At 41.7% G+C, this 21193-nt stretch overlaps 1 protein-coding gene and 1 long non-coding RNA gene across 8 annotated transcripts in view; one reads left to right on the top strand and one right to left on the bottom strand.

Moving 5' to 3' along the window:
* Positions 1-21193, top strand: part of TNS3 (tensin 3) — a 301059-nt gene that overhangs the window by 32836 nt on the left and 247030 nt on the right. Inside the window, exon 1 of one of the 7 annotated variants that reach the window (XM_078377582.1) lies at positions 15255-15847. The exons of 5 other annotated variants lie outside the window; for them this stretch is intronic. The gene's annotated coding sequence lies outside the window, so the exon portion shown is untranslated. Of the gene's footprint in view, positions 1-15254; positions 15848-21193 lie in introns of those variants that run through there. One more of the 7 variants, XM_020811233.3, reaches the window with a different exon arrangement.
* On the bottom strand, positions 11496-15276 carry LOC140708364 (uncharacterized). The gene is made up of 2 exons (XR_012088489.2): positions 15154-15276; positions 11496-11554 (listed from the first exon to the last, which is right to left on the bottom strand). It is a non-coding gene; the product is annotated as an uncharacterized LOC140708364 (long non-coding RNA).

The raw sequence follows: 21193 nt of genomic DNA, 5'->3' as shown, positions 1-21193 counted from the left end.
GGGGGAGGAGTGATAAAACCCCTGGAGGCCAAAATAGAAGCTGTTCGTGATTGGCCCCGACCCAACACCAAGAAAAAAGTCAAATCATTTCTTGGGTTGGTGGGCTACTACAGAAAGTTCATCCCGAGGTTTAGCGAGATTGCGGCTCCGCTGACCGATCTGACGAGGAAGAAGGCTGATGACTGCATCCCGTGGACCAGCGACTGTGAGGCGGCGTTCCAGAGGTTGAAGGAGGCGTTAATCAACTATCCAGTGCTGCGTGCTCCAGACTTCGACCGGGAGTTCATCATCTACACCGATGCGTCTAACAGCGGGGTAGGAGCAGTTCTTTGCCAAGAGGATGAGAATGGTGACCAGCATCCAGTGTCCTACCTGAGTAGGAAACTTCAAAAAGGTGAGAGACATTTGGCAACCGTGGAGAAGGAGTGTTTGGCCATAGTCTACGCGATCCAGAAGGCCAAGCCTTACATCTGGGGAAGACATTTTGTTCTGTGCACTGACCATTCACCACTGCAATGGTTAAAGACAATGAAAACCCACAATAGCAAACTTATGAGGTGGGCTTTAAATCTACAGGACTATGACTTTGAAGTGAAGGTGGTCAGAGGGTCAGTGAACTGTGTTGCTGACGCCTTGTCAAGAAGACCTGAAGAATGAAGACGGCGAAAGAAACATGGACTATGTATATATATTGATGACAAAAAGTTAAATGTACCTGTTTTTTGAATTTGGTTTGTATGAATAAAGGTAAATTGATGTAATGTATATGGTAAATGTTTAAATACCTAATTGCTATGGTTAACTTAGAATGTAAGTATAAGTAAGTATGATATGGTATGTATAACTGTTTTTGTGTGTTTTATCCAGGTTGTTTTTTGGGAAAAAGCACCTTAGCTTTCCCCCTACAAAACAACTTATAAAGAGGGGAGGTGTTACATACAGCACTGATGTTACCTGTCTGTCATGGGTTTGGAGGGAAAGTTCCATCCTATGGGGAGTGGAAGGCGGGACATCAGGAGGAGGGGCTGTACTGTATATATATGTGATGCGTGTGTGGAGAAGTTCAGACGCTGGGATGTGAAGAAGCAGCAGCTGGGAAGAAGAAGCTTGAGTGGGAGTCTGTGTGTCAGACAGGATACTACTGTGTGTCAGTCAGTACCAACCTGATAGGTTCAGGTGTCTGTAGGGTTAGCCAGAACTGATAGGTTCAGGGTCTGTGCTTTAGTTAAATGCGTTCTGTGTGAACCAAACTAGTGTATGTATGATTGAGACTAAGCCACGTTACTGTATCTTATTCATTTGATCATTTTATTTTCCCTGTGTGTTATGTAAATAAACCTTGTTCTTTTATTTGTTAAAAATCCATCCCTGGTCTGTGTGACTTCTTATAGGGAATGGTTGGTGGCAGCTTAGTGAAACTGTGGCATGTCCCAGTAGGTCTGGGTTTGTCACAGTATTTACCTAGTTTTCAGAAGGACCAGATGGTTTTATTATGTCCTGATACATAAAACCATAGAATTCAAAGAGAGTGTACTTTCTTTTTCACATGACTCTGTGTTAGGTCCATTTAATATCCTGAGTACTTCTGGTCATCCACAAGACAAGCTTGTCTTCCTTCCACTCCCTTCAGATAGAATGTTCCTCCATTATATGTCACTGCAAGTGTGGTCCTTATTTATAGTGTAGTGAGGCATCATTTATCAGAACAAACTGTGTGAGAATTTATACTTTTTAATCAATAAGTCTATATTTTTAAGGTCACGAGGCTTCTCATTTCATGGCTTTCAAAGCCTAGTTTCTTGCATCACCAAGGCTTGGCCTGTTAAGCTTCTTGAGAGCCCAGAGCATTCAAGGTTGAAGTAAAATTCCCCCTCCCTTTAGCATTATTGGTTAGACTGATGTGAAATGCACTGACAGTACAATACATTTGCATATCACATTCATAAGTACTACAGAATATATACTACTTTATACTCTTTTCAGAATTTAATTACTATTAATTATGAGGCAAAAGCCTTATGAAACAAGTGACACCTCTCTTTTTCTTCTCTATTTGTTTATTAAGAAATAAACTGCTTAAAATAACATTCATCCTTTTCTCCTTTTATATTATTCTGTAAAAGCTTCTACTATACAATATATTTTTATTCTCATTTGTTTAACATAGGTTTCCATATCTATTTTGTGATATGTCTTTGCTAATTAACATTATAGGTAAAACATAACTCAAGTGGAAATTTTAAATGCACTTCCATTTTTTCCCCGTTGTCTCTGATTCACATAATGTAAGTGCTCAACTGATTACTTTTTTCTATTGCAAAATCTGGCATGAAACTGAATGAGCTACTTCTGCCTTTTTATCTTGTTACTTTTATGTTCGGGAAACAACTGGCTGTGTTTCATAAACAATTTTCCTCAGCTGTAGTTTTTTCAATAATACTTTCACTTTTAATGCCCTTCTCTGAGTCACATTTTAGAAGAACTTTTCATTTTTAGGGCAACACCTCTATGCTACATAAAGTCAACCTTTTAAATATTAACAATGATATGGTCAATGGAAAGTTATTGAGAGGTCCAGCAGAACCAACAGAAATACATTCCCCTGCCCAGATCCTGGCATACGACATCCAACGAGGCCACCAAAGCTGTTTGTCCCATAATTTGGCCTACTCTTTTGGGCCGCACACTAGCAGGAACACCACTGGCACTATGTCTTCAGTGAGGGCAAGGAAAGTGTGGCCATCCAGCTATTGTTGGACGGTAATTTCCTTTAGCTCTAGCTGATGTACTGTAGCTGTTAGGGAAGGATGATGGGGATTACAAACTAACAGCTTGAGGGTCAAATGTTCCCCATCCTTGATCTCAGTCATAGAATCATAGAATAATGGAGTTTACAAGGGCCATCAAGTCCTCAAGAATCCAAGTCAAAGTATATCTGACAGATGGTTGTCCAATTTTTTTTCTAGCGTCTGCAGTGTTAAAGCACTCACCAGCTCCTGAGGTAATTAGTTCAGATGTCGTACTACTCTAACAGGAATATTTGCTGATATTCATCTGGAATCTGAGCCCATTATTATGTGTCCTGCACTCTGGATTGATTGAGAACAGATCCAAATATTCAAATATTTGAAGAGTTCTATCAGACCCCCCCTTGGTCTTCTTTTCTGAAGGCTAAACATGCCCATTTCCCTCAGTCTTTCCTCACAGGGTTTGGTTTCCATCTCACTGATCATCCCCTTGTTGCCTTCCTCTGAACTTATTCCAGTTTGTCTGTGTCCTTCTTAAAATGTGGTGTCTAGAATTGGACAGAGTAGTCAAGATTATACTTAACTAATGCTGAAAAGAGGGGAAAGAGTATTTCATGTGATTTGGAGACTCTACTTCTGTTAATGCAGCCTAAAATGTGATTTGCCTTTTCTGCAGTCACATCACCCTGTTGACTCATATTCAATTTGTGATCTACAACAATTCCAAGATCCTTCTTGCATGCATTATTACTGAGCCAAGTATTCTCCATCTTGTAACTGTGCATTTTGTTGCTTTTTCCTAGGCACAGAATTGTGTGTTGTGTTAAATTTCATTCCATTGTTTTTAGCCTCAGATGAAGCCTTTCAAGATCTTTTTGAATTTTGTTTCTCTCTTCCGTGGTATTAGCTATTCCATACAATTTTTCTGTCACCTGCAGCCCTGGTAAGCATTCCTTGCACCTCTTTGGCCAGGTCATTAATAAAAATGTTGAAGAACACTGGACCCAGAACTGAGCCTTGTGGTACTCTGCTTGTTATCCCTCCCGATTTGAGAAGAAGCCATTGATAAGCACTCTCAGTAATTGTAATCAACTGTAAACTCACCTTGTTCTATCTAGTCCACCCCTAGTTAGCATTCTAATTCAAATATCATGGTGCACTTTTTCAAAAGCTTTGCTGATGTCAAGATATATTGCCTCTACAGCATTCCTTCCATCTACTAGAGAGGTTACACAATCAAATAGATAGGATTTGTCTGGCACGTTTTATTCTTGACAAATTTGTATTGGCTTCTAGTTATTACTGTATTGTTTTCAAGGTGCTTGAAGACTGACCACTATTAATCTGCTCCAGAATTTTCCCTGGAATTGACTGGCCTATAATTTCCACCACCCCCCCTTTTGCCATTTTTGAAGACAGAGACAACATTAGTCCTCTTCCAGTCATCTGGCACCTCACCCATCTTCTATGATTTCAAGAAAATTATGGAAGTCCTTCATGGTGGAAGTATCACTGATAGACAGAGCTACTCTAAACAGTAGGATACTTCATTTGTGCCACTCAGGAGTGACAGAGCTGGCTTACAAAGAGCTTTAAGATTACTCTGCACTTCTATTAATTTTTCATTTATCAACTTGATTAACGTGGTGGGAGATTTTAGAATACTATTTTAAATGTAATACATCTGAATATAAAATCTGCAGATGACAAACACCATCTTTAAAGAAGCACTCCTCATTCTCCCAAACAGCACAGATAGTTATTCTAAGCTGAAGCCTGTAACTACAGTGGGGTCTCGACTTACGAACTTAATCCATATTGGAAGGTGGTTCTCAGGTCGAAAAGTTCGTAAGTCGAATCTGCATTTCTCATAGGAATGCATTGAAAACCATTTAATCCGTACAGTATATATGTAAATCACACACACACACAAATCTTAATTAAGACACTTTGCTTTTATTCATATAAACATTTATTCAAGTAAAAGATATAAATAATTGATTAGCAAAAACACATTTAAATATTAAAATGCATTTTATCAGGCTCTCAATTCTAGGTTTCCATGTAGTATGTACAAGAGTTGGATCATGATTTAATAACTGCCAAAACCAATGCAAATAAAGTTAAACACAGCTAACATAACCCCACTGATCTCATTGGGTTTACTCTGACTAAATCTGGATTCAGACAGCATTTGGCTAAAGATATTAAGCAGTTTTCTGAGAGGTAGTCCCATTGCCCACTGTGTGGTTTACTTCTGTTGCTGTAAATTTTGCTTTGGGAATTAAAAGAACTACCAGGACATTACCAGCTGAAGTCTCTCATGAGATATCAATGTGTTTTATGATTAGATTTTTCCACTAAATATACATGATTTCTTCATTTCCTTCCCTTCCTGCTGCTGTACCCACTCTCTGAGCTAGCACAGGATGAAACTTTCATAACAAGGTCATTTATCTGGAACTTGCTGCAAGGTAGTAGCTATTTCTGGTAGGAACTACAATCAGATGAGGCTGTTTTATCCCTCCAGCTGTGTCAAGTTGATGTAAACTCTCTTGGAAGAATCAGCCATTGGTAGAAGGAACTACACAGTGCACAGTTCCCAAGTGAAAATACAAAAGGGAGAGGGAGGCAAATCTCATGCTCTTGTAATTGATTCAGCATAAAAAACAGTTGTACTGTTTAGGGAAAATATATTTCATCGTTCTGCTGAGTAACTTAGACTATAATAATAGAGAGCAAGCTGCTGCATGCATCATTCTCAAATTTTCAGTAAGAGTTTTTCCCAGAAAACTCAAGACTGAGTGGCTCACATGGGAACACAACTAGGCATCTGCTGTGCTTCTCCTAGCTGTGCTGCAGTGGCTATAAGTAATATTTGCAGCAAACAGTTCTAGCACTTCTTGGCCAGTTGTCAAAGGAGCTTTTAGTCCTCAAAAATATCTATGACTAGTGGGGGAAGGTGTTCTTTGACCAAAATCCTGTGGCACAGTTTCAGGAATGACATCATAGTCAGGAGCAGATTGTCTCTGATTAAAAACTCCCCTCTTTGATTTTGGGGTGCATACGTTTCATGAGCGATAAAACAAAGTCATGTGCACCCCTAAACTGGAAAAGGAAGTCTTTAATCAGCAGCAATATATCTCTAAGATAATGTCATTCCCATTACATAGGTTGACCACACCCAACATGGTTTGGGCCTTTGTCAACCTTAACAACAATGTTGGGATAGACATGGCTGAGAGTCCTGTGTTCCTTCATGCTCTGGTAGTACTCTGTGCAAGAAATCTTTCAATTGCACATATTCTAGCACTCTGCATGATATTCCTTATATGGCCAGGATGGTTGGCCAGAATAAGCATATTTTACTGAGTTGTGTAAAGGCAGCCCTTTCCATTGTCTGAATCAGGTGCTCAAAACACACAGCATTCAGTCACTTGAAAGGCCAATGCATGAAAGTGATGGTTTAAAGAAACACACACACCCCTTTACTTTTGTCATAGCCCAAACTATATTCGGATTTGCTAGTGTTTATCACAGGATGTTGTAAAGAAGTTAATGATAACTGATGGTTGGTGTAGAACCAAAATTCAGAACTGAATGTATTACAACTTCTTTATAAAATTCAGAACTGAACTGTTCTCTATGACACTTAGAAATGAAGTGGTCGAGAAAGTGGCTGCTGTATTTTGGACTGTCCTGTTTATCTGAATAAATAGCTCTTTTTTGTGTGTCCCACTGGACGATTACCCCACTTGATGACAAATCCGTTTAACGTTGAAGTTTTTGCGATCACTTTTGGGATCGCAAAACGATGTTTAGATGGGAGAATTTCGCTTAATGTCGATCGGTTCCCTGTTTCGGGAACCGATTTTTCGCTTTATGATGATCAGCAAACAGATGATCGTCAGGTTTCAAAATGGCCACCAGCTGTAGAAAATGGCTCCCCGCTGTGTTAGGGACGGATTCCTCGCATTACAGGCACCAGAAAATGGCTGCCGTATGGAGGATCTTCACTGGATGAGCAGGTATTTTGCCCATTGGAACGCATTGAATGGTTTTCAATGCATTTCAATTGGTTTTTAATTTCACTTGATGACGTTTTCGCTCTACAGCGATTTAGCTGGAACGAATTAATGTCATCAAGCGAGGCACCACTGTACTCTATATCTGGGATGAACACTCTTTATCTACACTGGTTTGTTTTGAATGCTTTAATCTTGACATACCCACATTTGGACCTTGCTCTATCACTCCCCTCCCCCACATCCATTTGCACCTCTGGGGGCTCTAGAAGGAGAAATTACTGAACCATTTGTGTGTTGTTGGCAACAGCTCTCTAAAATTTAACATAAACTATAACAGTGCTATGGGTTGCTTCAAAAGTCATATAGACACTCACTAATAAATACAAGATTTGTGAGAAAGTCCTGTACAACCCTGGTTCCATCTGTGTTCAATTATTCTGGAATGCTTCGAAACACATTCTGTGATGTTCTTCTTAGGACTCCAGACTGAAGGTATGCAGTGTTCTGGCTTTAATCTAACAGTGCATTTTAAATGGAGGACTGTAGTATGTAAAGAGCAAGTTACCTTAATGGCATCAAATGTTTACAAGCATGACTGCAGCAACTTGTTATCAGCAAATCCAGTCATAGCCTACAAGCCTGGCATTGTGGCTCTGCCAGGTGTCTGACAGCTAGTAATAAAATTAGGTCTCCTACATGGGTATTGGGTTTTGCCTAATGAGTCTGAAGAACTTAATATACTTAAGATATAATACAAAAGCAAGGTCAGGTGATACTTTTATTAGACCCGTAAAAAGATTTTTTAAAAAAAAATAAATTATCCAATGCTCTGTTATCACTATATTGACTGTTTCATAACCCCTTGGGTTATGGAGGCTCTTGAGGCGAGTTCTGAATAGAGATGGGCATGAACTGAATTATGAACCAGGAAAAAAAATGATGTACCACACTGGTTCGTTGTTCTGTTCATGACCCCATTTGGGGATTCTGTTTTGCTGAAGAAAAATGAAATACCAAACTCCCCCCCCCTTGGCACTACATTTTGTTTGGCAAAAGGGGATGCCCACCCAGTCCCTTCCCACTGCCCCCATTGCCTCCCCACCTGTTCCTGCCACCTCCTCCGCCTCCACTGTCTCCGCTCTCCTCAGAAGAAGCAAGTCTGGCTTCCCTGCTAGGAGCTGGCTGCTGCCTCTCCACATGTGCCCACCTGTCAGCTGGGTGGCAGGCGCATGCTCAGAAGCAGAAGCCTGGCTTTCCAGGAGCAGGTAGCCAGGTGTCAGGAGCAGTAAGAAGGGGGTAGGTGGGAGGCAGCGGCAAAGGAGGCAGGAGCAGCAGGAGCAGATGGGTCTCGCCCCTCCCGGTGCAAACCAGAAAAATGAACTGCAAACCAGTTTGTCTTTCCAGGGGTTTGTGAAGCCAGGACTGCTGCCTTTGAGGCTTATCCACAAACAACGAACCATCACAAACCATAGTTTTTCCAGTTTGTGCCCACCTCTAGTTTCTGATATATAAATTATTAAGGCATAAAACGAGGAATGCTAGGTTCTGTGACTTGGTTATTCACCACAGTTGAGCTTACACCTTGCATTTTACTATTAGCCATTCAGAGTGGATTGAACCTTATAGTCCTCAATATTACGTCATAGCTGACCCTGCCAAAGAGGCAAACTAGATGTGCCAAAATATTAGAGGCATCTGTCTACACCAGAGAAAGTGCATATAGCAAAGCTGAGTTATACTTCAAACAGAGGCTGTGGTCACACCAACAAAATGTTTTCCAGTTCTCCCCTTGGATTTCACAATTTAAAATTGTGGTCACATGACACATGACCATTGCAAATCATTTACCTGTCAAGAATGCTAATTGTGGATCATTTCTCATTTGTCCAGAGGCTTCTACTTTTTTTGTTTAAGAAAACAAAACAAAAATGTTGTGGCGCTGTGTTACAATATATAGTGTGTGTGACACAGAAGTGACTGTACACGAGAGGATGCCTTAGCAGACAACAGCTGTATGTGCACTGAAGTCAAAACGCATCTGCCCATTTTCAGGAGAGTGTATAAACACACTCAGATTCAATTTGCAATTTAGAAACTTGAAGGAGGAAGCTAAACTCCTATGGATAAGAACTTTATCAAACATATGTACAGAACAACACTTTAAAAAAAAAAAAGTTCGCAAAAATGTCCTGAGAGGGCAAAGCAATTTACCTGGGGTACATTTGACCTGCCAGAAAACAGACTATTCTCACCAAACAGGAAAAGTTAATTTATGAATCCCCAACTATAAGAGGACAGCTGCGTTATAAAATCAGTGTAGAAAAGCAACTATGACCTTCTTGAAAGGAGGCCAGTTCTCACTGAAAGAGACCCTCTCCAGATGTGCTCTTTCTGAATTAGTGCAAACTTGGCGTCACTCCTAAATGCATTTCAGTAGGCTCATGGTGACAGATGCACTTTGTGATGGGCTGGAGATGGAATAATGTCATTACCAAGCTCTTTGAAGGTACTTGAAAGGGAGGGACTAGCTTAGCAGTTGTATACCCCCTAAGCCATCTGGGAACAAAATGACAATGAGAGCATTTATAACACAATGTCACTGTTAATTAACAATTATTTATTTATTCATCCATGTAAGTGTTTCTTTAGCTACATACATAAGGTTTTTTTTGTACTGCATTTGAAATATGGTTAAAAAAACAGCAGGTAGGAATGTCTTATGAATTAACAGAACAATCCTAGACATATTTAGTCAGAAGTAAGATTAACTATGTTTCATGGGACACATTCCCAAGTAAATCTGTATAGGCCTGCAGGCTTTCAAATTGGACACTCACTTAGAAGTAGATCTAATTGAAACTGGAGGGGTTACAACTAGGTAAACACATGCTGTTTGGATGAAGAGCAATCAAAGAAGTTGCCTTCTTCCCTGGGGCAGAAACAATAGGATCAATGCCTTGCTTGCCTGTGACATGCATATCTATTGTTCTTCTTCTGTCCACAAGCTGCTGTAGTACTTCACATCAGAATTTGTGTAACAAAAGAAGTCAGGGTATATACTCCTGGTAGTTAAGGCTGGCAGAGTAAGGTAACTAAGTTTTAGAGCAGATGTAAAGGAACCTGGTACCCTTGAAGTACTGATGGATTACAGCTCAGTTGTGGGCTACATTCCAATAACATTTTGAAGGGCCATACATTCTTTATTCTTCTAAAGAAAAACAATAGTGTAGGAGTCACAGGAAGTCTGATTTCACTTTTCATTCACACAGCTCATTTTTTAAAAAGGGATAGACCTGTGTGTTGGACCCAGGGAGGTGTAGTGATAGAGTGCATGACTTTACATCTCCACTTGACTACAGAAACTAACTAGGGAGTGGCAATGGTAAACCACTCCTTGAACATCTAACACACCTCAAAACACCTGGTATGATCACCATAACCCGGAAGCAACATGATAGCACGTAATAGCCCCAAAGCCATTCTAGTCTGTTGTAGTAAAAATAAAGAGTCCATGGAACTTGAAAATTAATAAGTTTTATTTGGCATAAGCTTTTGTGTACTGTGGGTTAAACTGCTGAAGCCTCTGTGCTGCAAGGTCAGAAGACCTGCAGTCGTAACATCAAATCCATGTGACGGAGTGAGCCCCTGTCGCTTGTCCCAGCTCCTGCCAACCTAGCGGTTTGAAAGCATGAAAAAAGCAAAAATGCAAGTAGATAAACAGGTACCACTTCGGTGTGAAGGTAAACGGCATTCTGCTGCCAAAGAGAGAGCTTCTTTATCAGAGAAATGAGCAAACAAAAACAAAATAAAAAAGAGACAAAAATGTTGTGGCATCTTAAATATTAACTTTTGTATTTTAATATGAGTTTTTGTGGATCAGGTCTATTTCCTAAGATATTAAGAGTAAGACTCTGTAATTGTCATGTTACTATAGAGCTTCTTTAACACGGGTCAAAATCCTGCTTTTCAATGTTATGCTGCATAAGCCAGATGATGTCATCATTTGTTGCTGGCAATATTTAATCTAAATACAGTGGACCCTCTACTTACGGAATTAATCCGTATTGGAATGGTGGCTGCAAGTCGAAAAGTCTGTAGGTCGAATCTCCATTGACCTACAATGCATTGAAAACCAATTAATCCCATAACTGGCAGTTTTTATTCTATTTTTGTTCCATTTTGGTTTTTTTCTGGTCTCTAAGTCGATTCTCCGGCTGCAAGTTGAATCTAAATTTTGTGGCCAGAGAAGTCTGTAACTCGAAAAGTCTGTAAGTCGAGCCGTCTGTAAGTCGAGGGTCCACTGTAAATAGAAAGCTTCATATCCCTCCATCAAGGCTCTCTTTTTGCTTTGGGCAAGCCTCATGAGCCTCGGAAGGGGGGGCTTTTAATAGTAAAAAAAAAATCACCACTGGATCACCATCAGCAGCCTCAATCCCTGTGGCATACACTAACAAGAATTCAGGCTACATGTCATGATGGCCTCATGTTTCTTTGATCAGAGGTACCATGCCTTCAAATACCGATCACTGTTACCCTTCTGTTTCCAGTGGCACATGTTTGGACCCTGAGGTAACACGGTGTGTTGGGCTATGACAGGACTCTGGCTTAATCCAGCCGGACTCTTCTCATGTTCTTGTATGTACAGTCTTGCAAGGATTTAAATGTGTGTCATTTACAGCCATGCTCAGGTCTCTGCCACTGCAGTGCATTGGCGTCAGCGGGGCTAACATTTTGGTTCCGTACTCCCTGTAGTTCGCAATACACTTCAGTAAACACTGGCTGAAATTGAAAAGAAAGAAAAAACAGAATCACTTAATGGCAAAATATGACTGACTTTTTGAATCCCATTTATTTTTGTTTGTATTGTTGGCAAAATTATCATTAAAAAGTGATGTGAAGAGGAAACAGCTGGGAAAGAACAAACCCACAAAGGGCTGACTCACTTGGCCTTCAAGTGTACATCTGCCTGGTGTAAGAGACACATTTTGAAAGAATAACAACTGAATGGGTGGAGGATGGAAACAGCTGTTACAGTGGCCACAAAGTATAGTGGAGACCTATGCCCTTTGTCAAGCTCATTCTGGTATTCTTAACCAAACAGGGAGAAAATGGGTATATAAATAAAACCAAACCAAATATGCAATAACAATAGTCCATTTACACACTAGAGTATTTCTAGAGATGATTTGATATTGATCAAGAAGGCTCATTCAGGCTAGGGTGATCTCATTCCAACCTATGAACCTGTGACCTCACCAGAAGCTGACTTGGCAGGTTATAGTGTTACTATAGAGGCTAAAAGGAACACGTTATTGGCCAAGCACTTACCTGTAATCAGTTGTAGTACAATGAAGTTGCACTTCAAAAGTCATGTGAAAACTGGGTATGATAGCAAAAAAGGGTGGGGGGCATAATGGGTAATGTTTTGCAGACCATTTTAAGGCATAAGTCAGCTTTAAAATGTTTTGTGCCATTATTCCCTCATCGATCATGGTTCTACTTTGGGTAGGGGCTGGTGGAGGAGATACTGCATTCCCATAGTAGATGGGGCTAACCTTTGTCAAGGAGCAAAATGAGATTCCTATGTTACTTCAGACATTAACTGCTTAACGTCTCACCTAATGTTCCTTTAGAGATTAGGGTCTTCTGTTTAAGGGGCTCACCTTTGACTTTGTAGTTAAGAAAGCAAGCAAGAAGGAAGGAAAAGAGCAATATATAATTTAAAGAAGTCAAATAGCTCATGACAGAATGAAGTTGATCCTGGCAGTACAAGACTTAAAATTACTTTGAGGCAAAGAGAAGGATGGATTTGATTAAATCACAGTGATTTAAATAATGACTGAAATAACAGTTTGAATCATTACCAGAAATACTTGCTTTAGTTATGCGCTTTCTCATGCTCTCAGTCCAGACTCGCTTGTTATAACCTTCATACAATTTTTTTGCAATATATATTTTTCACAATGTCCTTGTCTAATGCACACTTTCAGATACCATAGTTATTAGGGCAAAGAGATTGTGAAAAATATGTAATGTGAAATATATACAGTATATCACAGAAGTGAGTATACCACCTCACATTTCATAAATATTTTAGTATATCTTTTCATGTGACAACGCTGAAGAAAGACACTTGGCTATAATGTAAAGCAGTGAGTATACAGCTTGTATAACAGTATAAATGTGCTGTGCCCTCAAAATAATGTAACACAAGATAGAAACATTAACTCCACCTAAAACAAATTTGATACATAAACCTACATGTGTATTATGTGTTGCCATGTTGTAGCCAACATAGAGTGATCCCAACAGGACTTTCAGAAAAAAGGAGATATTTCAGAAGTAGTTTCATCAGTGTTACTTTCAAAGACCAAGGGTATTTGAACACAGGTCTCCCGAGTCCTACTCTGTCACTCTATCCATTACACCATATTTTGCACCCAGTGTAAAATAAAATTGAGGCTTCAGTCTAAAAACTGTTGGAACCATGTATCAATTTTGTTTTAGAAAAAAAGACTGACTCATAATATAGAATAGGGAATGGATTGCATATTTCATAATGAGATATTTGAGGTATAACACGTGAGCTGTAACACATTTTAAATTGGAGTTAAAAAGCACTTCAACAATCAAAAAAATCCCATGTACAGTTTTAGAATACAAGACTTAAAAAAAAATACCCCACACAGGCTATATTAGCCATTATTCCTCGGCCTCTTACCCTACCCCATCTGAAAGCTGGGTAGTAATATTGGACTACCATATATTATTACTGAGGATGGCTGAACAAGTGCAGCGGAGAAGTTAGAGCAATGGGTCAATGACCAGTATCTGAACACATAGGAAACCTGAGACTAGTTGTTTTATTCTATAGCCCTTTAAAATTCATACTCCCTTTTGATAAAACACAAAAACTCATTTCCCCTCCCACCAACCTACCTTCCTCTTGATTTTATTTTAAATTTAACTGGAAACATGGCACTGGATTGGAGTAGCTGGAGAATGGGTGTTGCTTTCCCTGAATTTAGTCTAGTACCAACACTGGACAAAATGTCCATTTATAGCCCTGGAGATGTGGTGGATTTTGTTGGTTGAATTTTAATTGTGGCACAATCCACACACAACAAATCCTATTTCTACCATCTACTTTAGAGATAAAGAAAGCTAAAGGGCAAATAAGTACAGTATAACAGATTGATAAAAGGGCCTCGCAGTGTAAAAGCAATAGGCATAGTCCACACACACCCCATTTCCTATTAAATAATAAAAATATTAAACATCATATGTTCCCTGTGGGGCATGCCCCACTTCTTGAGAGTTACTGATGTCTACCATACAGAGTGAGACTAAAATCTATGTAAATGTGCCTTTTTGGTCTCTCAGCAAATTGGTCTCTACCTTTTTACCTGCCTCATTTATCACCCTGAGAACATACTTAATTCTCCATTTTAAAACAAAGCATCACATCATTTCACACTATGGAAAAGAGGTGCTTAGTCTTCCTCATTGAACAGGGCAGAGGTCTCAATAACATCAGTGGAATTGCTACAATGGCAGTATATGTGAGGCTACCACCCAATCTAAAGCTGAGCAGAATTTGTGCTGGATTTTGATCTGCAGTGGCTGCCTTACACATGGTTTCTGTTCACTTCCAGAAAGGCATCCACAGCATCTAATTGTTTGCAGGGCTCATTTGGTTTTGATTAACAAATCTGGAGAAAATGCAACTGTATTTTCCTGAGAAGCTTCACCGTGGTGCAAGCTCAGCTCGCTTATTCATTTCCAGTAATATCCATACATATGCCCAAAGACATGTTCAAAGAACATGCAAAGAAGATCACAGGGTCATGTGGGAAAGCTGCTCTGCATTGCCTGCAGTGAAAATGTTTCTTCACGTACTGCTGTGTGGACATGGAATTTCACTGTCCACGGACTGTAGCCCAATCAGAGTTTGTTCTCCCATGGAGGAGCTTCCTAGTGCTAAACATGGGCAACCTCTTCCCACACCATTCAAACACATGAATGGCAGGAAAGCATTCCTACTACAAGTGCTGGTAGAGGGAATGTGCTTTCAGTTCACACCACTGGTGAAGTTAGACCAAGTGGCCTTCCCCATGGAGACCACCCCCAAATGCCTTTTCCCCAGTTTCCTCCATGTGAAAATGAAATCATGCCAGGGCTGCAGCTCAGTTATATGGCACATCCTGTGTTTGCAGAAGGTTCCTGACTGAAAATTCAGAGATGCTCTCTTGGACCATGGCATAAAGTAACTTCCAATGTCGCTTCATTATGTGTGCGAAGAGGGCACCAGGTGGTAACGATGATGAAGACTGACTGTAGTACTAGACAGCTTAGCCTGCAGTCCTGAGCGTGTTTACCTGGAAGGAAGCGCAACTGTCGTCTGTGGGGCTTCGAACGGCCACTTCTCTAGCTTGGCTCCTACACCTTTTACAAGAGACAAACACAGAGAAACCAACGCGTTCTCCTGGCGGAGAGAAAAAGGGTGGGAGTGGGCACCGTGGCCTCGCCAGGCTGGAGCAAAAGGCTCAGAACAACTCGCCTCCTCAAGTTGCCCTCCGCATCCTTCTAATCGGGGTCGCTCGGAGGCCGGCAAAGCCCCCCAAGTTCCCTCGACGAGCCGGGAAGGAAGGTTTTTGGGCCAGCTCGCCTGCTTGGCGACCTGCTCGTCCTGCCCGCTCGATCCGGAGGGGAGGGCGGGGGCAAGAGGCGAGCGGCCGGCGAGGCCTGGGCGGGGAGAGAGGCGCGCCGCGGTTCACCCGCGGAGCAGAAGCGGCTGCTGGAGGTGGGCGCGCGAAAGCCGGGCCGTCGCGCAAGGAGAAGCCGGGGGGAGCCGCCTGCTCGCTCGCTCGCTCGGCCCGAAAGGGAACTTGAGGACTGGCAAGGCGAGCTCCGAAGTTCTCCCTGGCCCGGCGCGACGGAGGCGGCGTCTCCCTTCCAACGGCGGAAGGGGGATTGGGTCCCGGGACTTTGGCACCAGCAGCGGCCGCGGGTGCCGCCCGTCGTTTCACCGGAGAGAGGCAGCGCGCCGGTGTGGGGCGCGGAGGCAGGAAGGTAAGGAAAGACCCACGCCGCCCCTCGGCCCCCCGCAACGTGGGGGCTGAGGGGCCCCTCCACGTGGCTGGCCCGCGAAAAACGGCTTTTGTTGTAGGCGTTACGATGACTTGCTTTCGGGAAAGGGAGGTCTGCCCCCCCTCCTCCCGATTGCCTACCGCAGCCCTCGCTTTGTGGAATGTGAGGGGTTTTGGCGCGGCTTCCGCCCGGGTTTGCTCCCCTGCCCGGTCAGTTGGTTTCCAGCGCTGTACTCATCCAAATAGTAACAATTGGCAGTGACTGCGAGCGGGTTATTTGTCGGCCAGGTGGAGTTGTTCTGCTCTTCAAGAAGGTCCCTTCTTTGTATTATAAGTTTGTGACTTGCTCCCCAACCCCCTTCCTTTTTTTCCCTTCCTTTCATCTATTGTATTGCTACGAAGCTCCGGTTGTTGAGTCAGTTGTACAGTTTGTTGGCGTGAATTTAACTTGAAATGCGGTAGATAGTGAAGACTGAAGAACTCATGGCACGATGCGATCCAGATTAAGTCCTTTTGCAAAGGTGAACTTGAGCCCATACCTAAGTCCCCTTTACGTCACTGAGAAGTTAATGAACCTAACTGGGGTTGCTTTGTGTTGCGATTTTTTATTTCAGTCCTTCCGATGGTTTGGTCACCTGAAATCCTTGCATTCCCCATCCCCTGTCTGCCGCGATAAAGAGAGTGGTTGTGATGGTTGTTGTGGGTTTTTCAGGCTCTTTGGCCGTGTTCTGAAGGTTGTTCTTCCTAACATTTCGCCAGTCTCTGTGGCCAACATCGTCAGAGGACTGGAGTCAGAACTCTGCCTGTGATGTAGAACAGAGGTCGTCAACCCCCGGTCTTTGGCCCTGCGCTGGTCCGTGGCCTGAGCTGGACCAGGACATGAAGACAGACCTCCCCCCCGCCTCACAGCTGCTTTGTGCACATGCACGAGTGCCAGCGCCGGCATGAGCGCTCCCCACCCCTTTGCATATGCGCCGGAGAGCGTGAGTGTGTCTCTCTCTGTGTGAGCGCTCCCCGCTTTCCTAAGAGGCTGATCCACTCCATGGTCCCAAAAAGGTTGGGGACTGCTGCTCTAGAGCACAGACAGAGTTCTGACTCTTATCCTCTGAAGATGCCAGCCACAGAGACTGGCAAAACATTAGGAAGGACAACTTTCAGAACACAGTCAAAGAGCCTGAAAAACCCACAACAACCATCAGATCCTAGCCATGAAAGCCTTTGAGAATACAGAGTGGTGTTAGATAAGGAAAGGTGATGTTGTGAGCCTGGGCCAGTTGAGTGGGCCCAAGGAGGTCCGCAGCTGGAGAGGGAGGGCAAGCATACAGAAGTGGTTTCCATGCAGCTGGCATTCCTGGGTTATGGTTTGCTTGCCTGGAAGATCAGTTTGTATTGTGAGATAGAAAACATGCGGCGACGTAATTAAGGGAGTTGGATTTTGTCTTGTTTTTGATTAAATCCTAAAGTGTACTTGTCTTGGAAACCTGGGAGAGAGCATTTAAGACAAGGAGAGAATTCATTCTGCTGTGGTGGAACATAAATAGATCTTGTCTTTTTGTTTCACTTAGAACATTGTATTTCTGTGCATGTATTCAGAGGTAAGTCCGGCTGAATTCAGTGGATCTTCTTCCTGATGAAGTAGTACAGGATTGCAGCATAAAAATTTGAGAGCAGACAAAAATACAAGTGAAAAGAGGCGGAGCATGCTTGTTATATTACCTAGCTGTTTCTCCAGTTAATGGATTGATTTGCGGGTACAGTACAATATGTATTTTGCTCTAGCCTTGATACACTGTGCAACAGGAGTTGTTGTATTTGAAACATCAGTTGCCACAGCTTTGAGTTAGCTAAACATAACTGTGTTTATACCTATGTACTTAGTTTCTTAGCTAGTTCCTCACAGATAAAGAACCTGTTTATAGAAATCTGCAGTAATCTGGATATTTTAATGAGCTACCTAATTTATTTTTCTAAAAGGAGCCTTGTGGCGCAGTGGTTAAACTGCTGTACTGCAGCCAAAACTGCTCACATCCTGGGGTTCAAATCCCAGGTAGCTGGCTCAAGGTTGACTCAGCCTTCTATCCTCCTGAGGTCGGTAAAATGAGTACCCAGCTTGCTGGGGGGGGGGGCAATGTGTAGCCTGCATAATTAACTTGTAAACCACCCAGAGAGTGCTTGAAGCACTATGGGATGGTATATAAGTAGCACGCTTTTTTGCTTTTAAAAAAATCCACCTCTGAAAATATTTGGATAATGCATATCATTAATTATTTGATTTATATTTGTTTATGTTGTGTTAACTGTCTGGACAAGGAATACTAGATGTCAGAGAACTTTAACTCTTCCGGCATTTGTGAATTAAGACTTCCTATCAAATATCAGTAGGGAAACATCACCAAGAGTTACAATGTATCCCTAAACCCTGAATGGTACTTCATTCCAGGACTCTGTGGGTAGCCCAGAGTGATCTACTGGAATGTGTTATGGAGTAGGTCTCAGGAGATCTGGATTCAAATCCTTGCTCAGCCATGGAAAACTCACTAGGGTGGTGGTGAAACTGGTGGGACCACTCTGTATTACCTCATTTACCTTGAAAGCATTATTAGGGTTGCTGTACGTTGATTGTGACTTAACTGCACGTAACACACCAGAACTCCAGCCAGCCTGGAACAGGAGTCTTATATTGCTGCTTGTGACTTGCAGAGGAGGAGGAAATTTGGATATACAACTTTCTTTCTCAGTGTTCCATTGTTGTGATGCAAAATACTACATGGCTTAGGTGTGAGCCTGAGTGATTTATTGTATTGTAATGAAAACCGTGAGTTCGCTGACAGCATCACAACTAGATACTGCCAGATGTAGTATGGTATCCTAATAAACAACCAAAAAAGAAACATTGTCTTTTACTCAAAACATGAGGTAAAAAGTTTTGTTGTGTTTAAGAGAGCAAACCCTTGTAGCACAATCCACGACTGGCAACTGACACACACAAATGGGGGCTGTATTGAGCAAATTTCATGTGTAGTCCAGCTATACTGCATATGGGTGTTAGTTCCAGTATATGTTGAATTGTTTCTTGTCAGTGTTCTTTTTGAGTGAGTGTACATCTTATTCTACTTAAAGCATGCTTAGCATTTGTATGTTGAGCTTCTCAAACTGTTGTCTGTTTTTCTCTAGAAAAACAATGGATTGTATAGATTATTTTTTCTCCATTTTTTCAAATAGATTGTGATTTCTCACAGTTATTTGACTTGTATTTATTATACTACGGTTTTATATTTTGCAAAAAAACCCCACCCAAAACTTAAGTATTTCAGTGGAAATATTTGATATAGTGTAATCAAAACCAAGGAAACCTGAGTTCAGAGTTCAGCTTGACCATCAAATACAGTGTGCTGCCTTGGGCCAGACACTCTCTTAACCTTGGTTTTCTCAAGGAGAAACTGAGCATATATATCTGCATTGTTGCTTGTAAAGTTTGATTCCCCACTGTGCCTCCCTGATGGGGCTGGGCTCGAAGATCCACCAGGTCCCCTCCAGTTTAGCAGTTCTAAGATGACGACGACAACATTATTATTTGATTATGAAATCAAATTGGTGGAGCACAGAATTGTAACTGGAGAACCAATGTGGTGTGCTCTGTAGAGACTCACGGGGTTTTCCCATGCAATTTATAATCCTGCATAATCTGGATTTTGAATTACATGGAAGCTTGTACAGTGGACCCTCTACTTACGGAATTAATCCGTATTGGAACGGTGGCTGCAAGTCGAAAAGTCTGTAGGTCGAGTCTCCATTGACCTACAATACATTGAAAACCAATTAATCCCATAACTGGCAGTTTTTATTCTATTTTTGTTCCATTTTGGTTTTTTTCTGGTCTGTAAGTCGATTCTCCAGCTGCAAGTCGAATCTAAATTTTGCAGCCAGAGAAGTCTGTAAGTCGAGCCATCTGTAAGTCGAGGGTCCACTGTATTATGACAGCAGTATATTTGGGTGCTTCCCAGCAGTGGGCACCCATATATACTGGGTGGATGTGGATCAGAGATGGGGCTGCTTGATGTGGCCCAGTCCCTACTTGACTTCTCTGCTCTATATGAAACCAATAATACCTTATCCTGACTGTATCAGCGTTATTTCAGAGGGAGGTGGGATAGGGAGGACAGTGAAGGAAGTGATGGAACTGTGAAGAAAACCATTGGCTTGCCTGCTTGACTTATCTGCAGGACAACATTAATCAACTAACTATACAGTGGGCAGATATTGGTTCCACAACTTTGCATTGGTGTAACCCACATCTTGTGCAGCAATAGCCTTCTGCTTGCAGAGCAAATCAAAATTTTATATAAGGCAATTCTTAAAATAGGGGCAGCCCCCCAAAAAAGGTATAAACATTGAAACTGGGCTTCAGATTAACACTGAATTAGGGACAGTTGTAGCAGACTGTCTGCTCTTGTACTGTGACTAATTTGGGGAAGTTTGGGTAAAGAGCTGTTAAGTTACTATTTTTGAAAAATAAAACTGTTTTACCTCCATTCAGAAATAGGCAACTCTAAGCATCCCTAGATTTAAGGCAGATTAGATAAATTAGAAAAAACAATCTTGTGTATTTTGAAAGGTAATGGTTTTGACCCCACCCATTTTTGGGGGAAAAAATCCAGGCTGTGGGGGCTGAAATACTGATCCTCAAAAAAAGGCCTTTAAAAAAAGAAAGAAAAGGAACTATATTGTTAGTAGATGACCACATCCTATTGACCATATTGATTGCTGATATGGGTGTGTCAACATCCAGGCTGCCCTTTGCTATGCAAATTTTGGCATCCTTTCTCCTGCTGGCAATGCAGACATGAAACTGCAACAGTATCAGGCCATTTCTTAGTGCTTTGAATCATGGATACAGAAACACAGTATCCATTGCATAAACTGGAGGGTGTTTTGTTTTGTTTTGTTTTGTTTTGTTTTTTGAAGAATTTAATTTAAACTCATTAAAAGTTTCCTGTCCACCACTTTCAGGTTCTAAGGCTCCATAGGGTTCCATTTTTCCACAAGCCATGTTTTTCCTTTGGAAGCCTTAATTCCTAGATGTGAAAGGCTGCCAGAATCATATATCTTCAATACCAAGGCGATTTTGACTTCCATTATAGGTCATCTCTAATGCTTCCATTATAGGCCATTTCTAATGCTGCATTTAAGGCTGCCCATGCACACAACAAATATTGTTTGTTGTGACAAAGCTACTGTCACAGGGAACAGAATATATTTCTGTGGAATGTGAGGCTTACTAAGGGCCATAGCAAAATTGCAGAGCTGTGGTCAAACCAACAGTAATTTC

The sequence above is a fragment of the Pogona vitticeps genome, chromosome 6 (genome assembly GCF_051106095.1).
Source record: "Pogona vitticeps strain Pit_001003342236 chromosome 6, PviZW2.1, whole genome shotgun sequence".
NCBI classification, from domain to species: Eukaryota; Metazoa; Chordata; class Lepidosauria; order Squamata; family Agamidae; genus Pogona; species Pogona vitticeps.
Note: the sequence above shows the minus strand (reverse complement) of the source record. Positions and strands in the feature narration are given on the sequence as shown.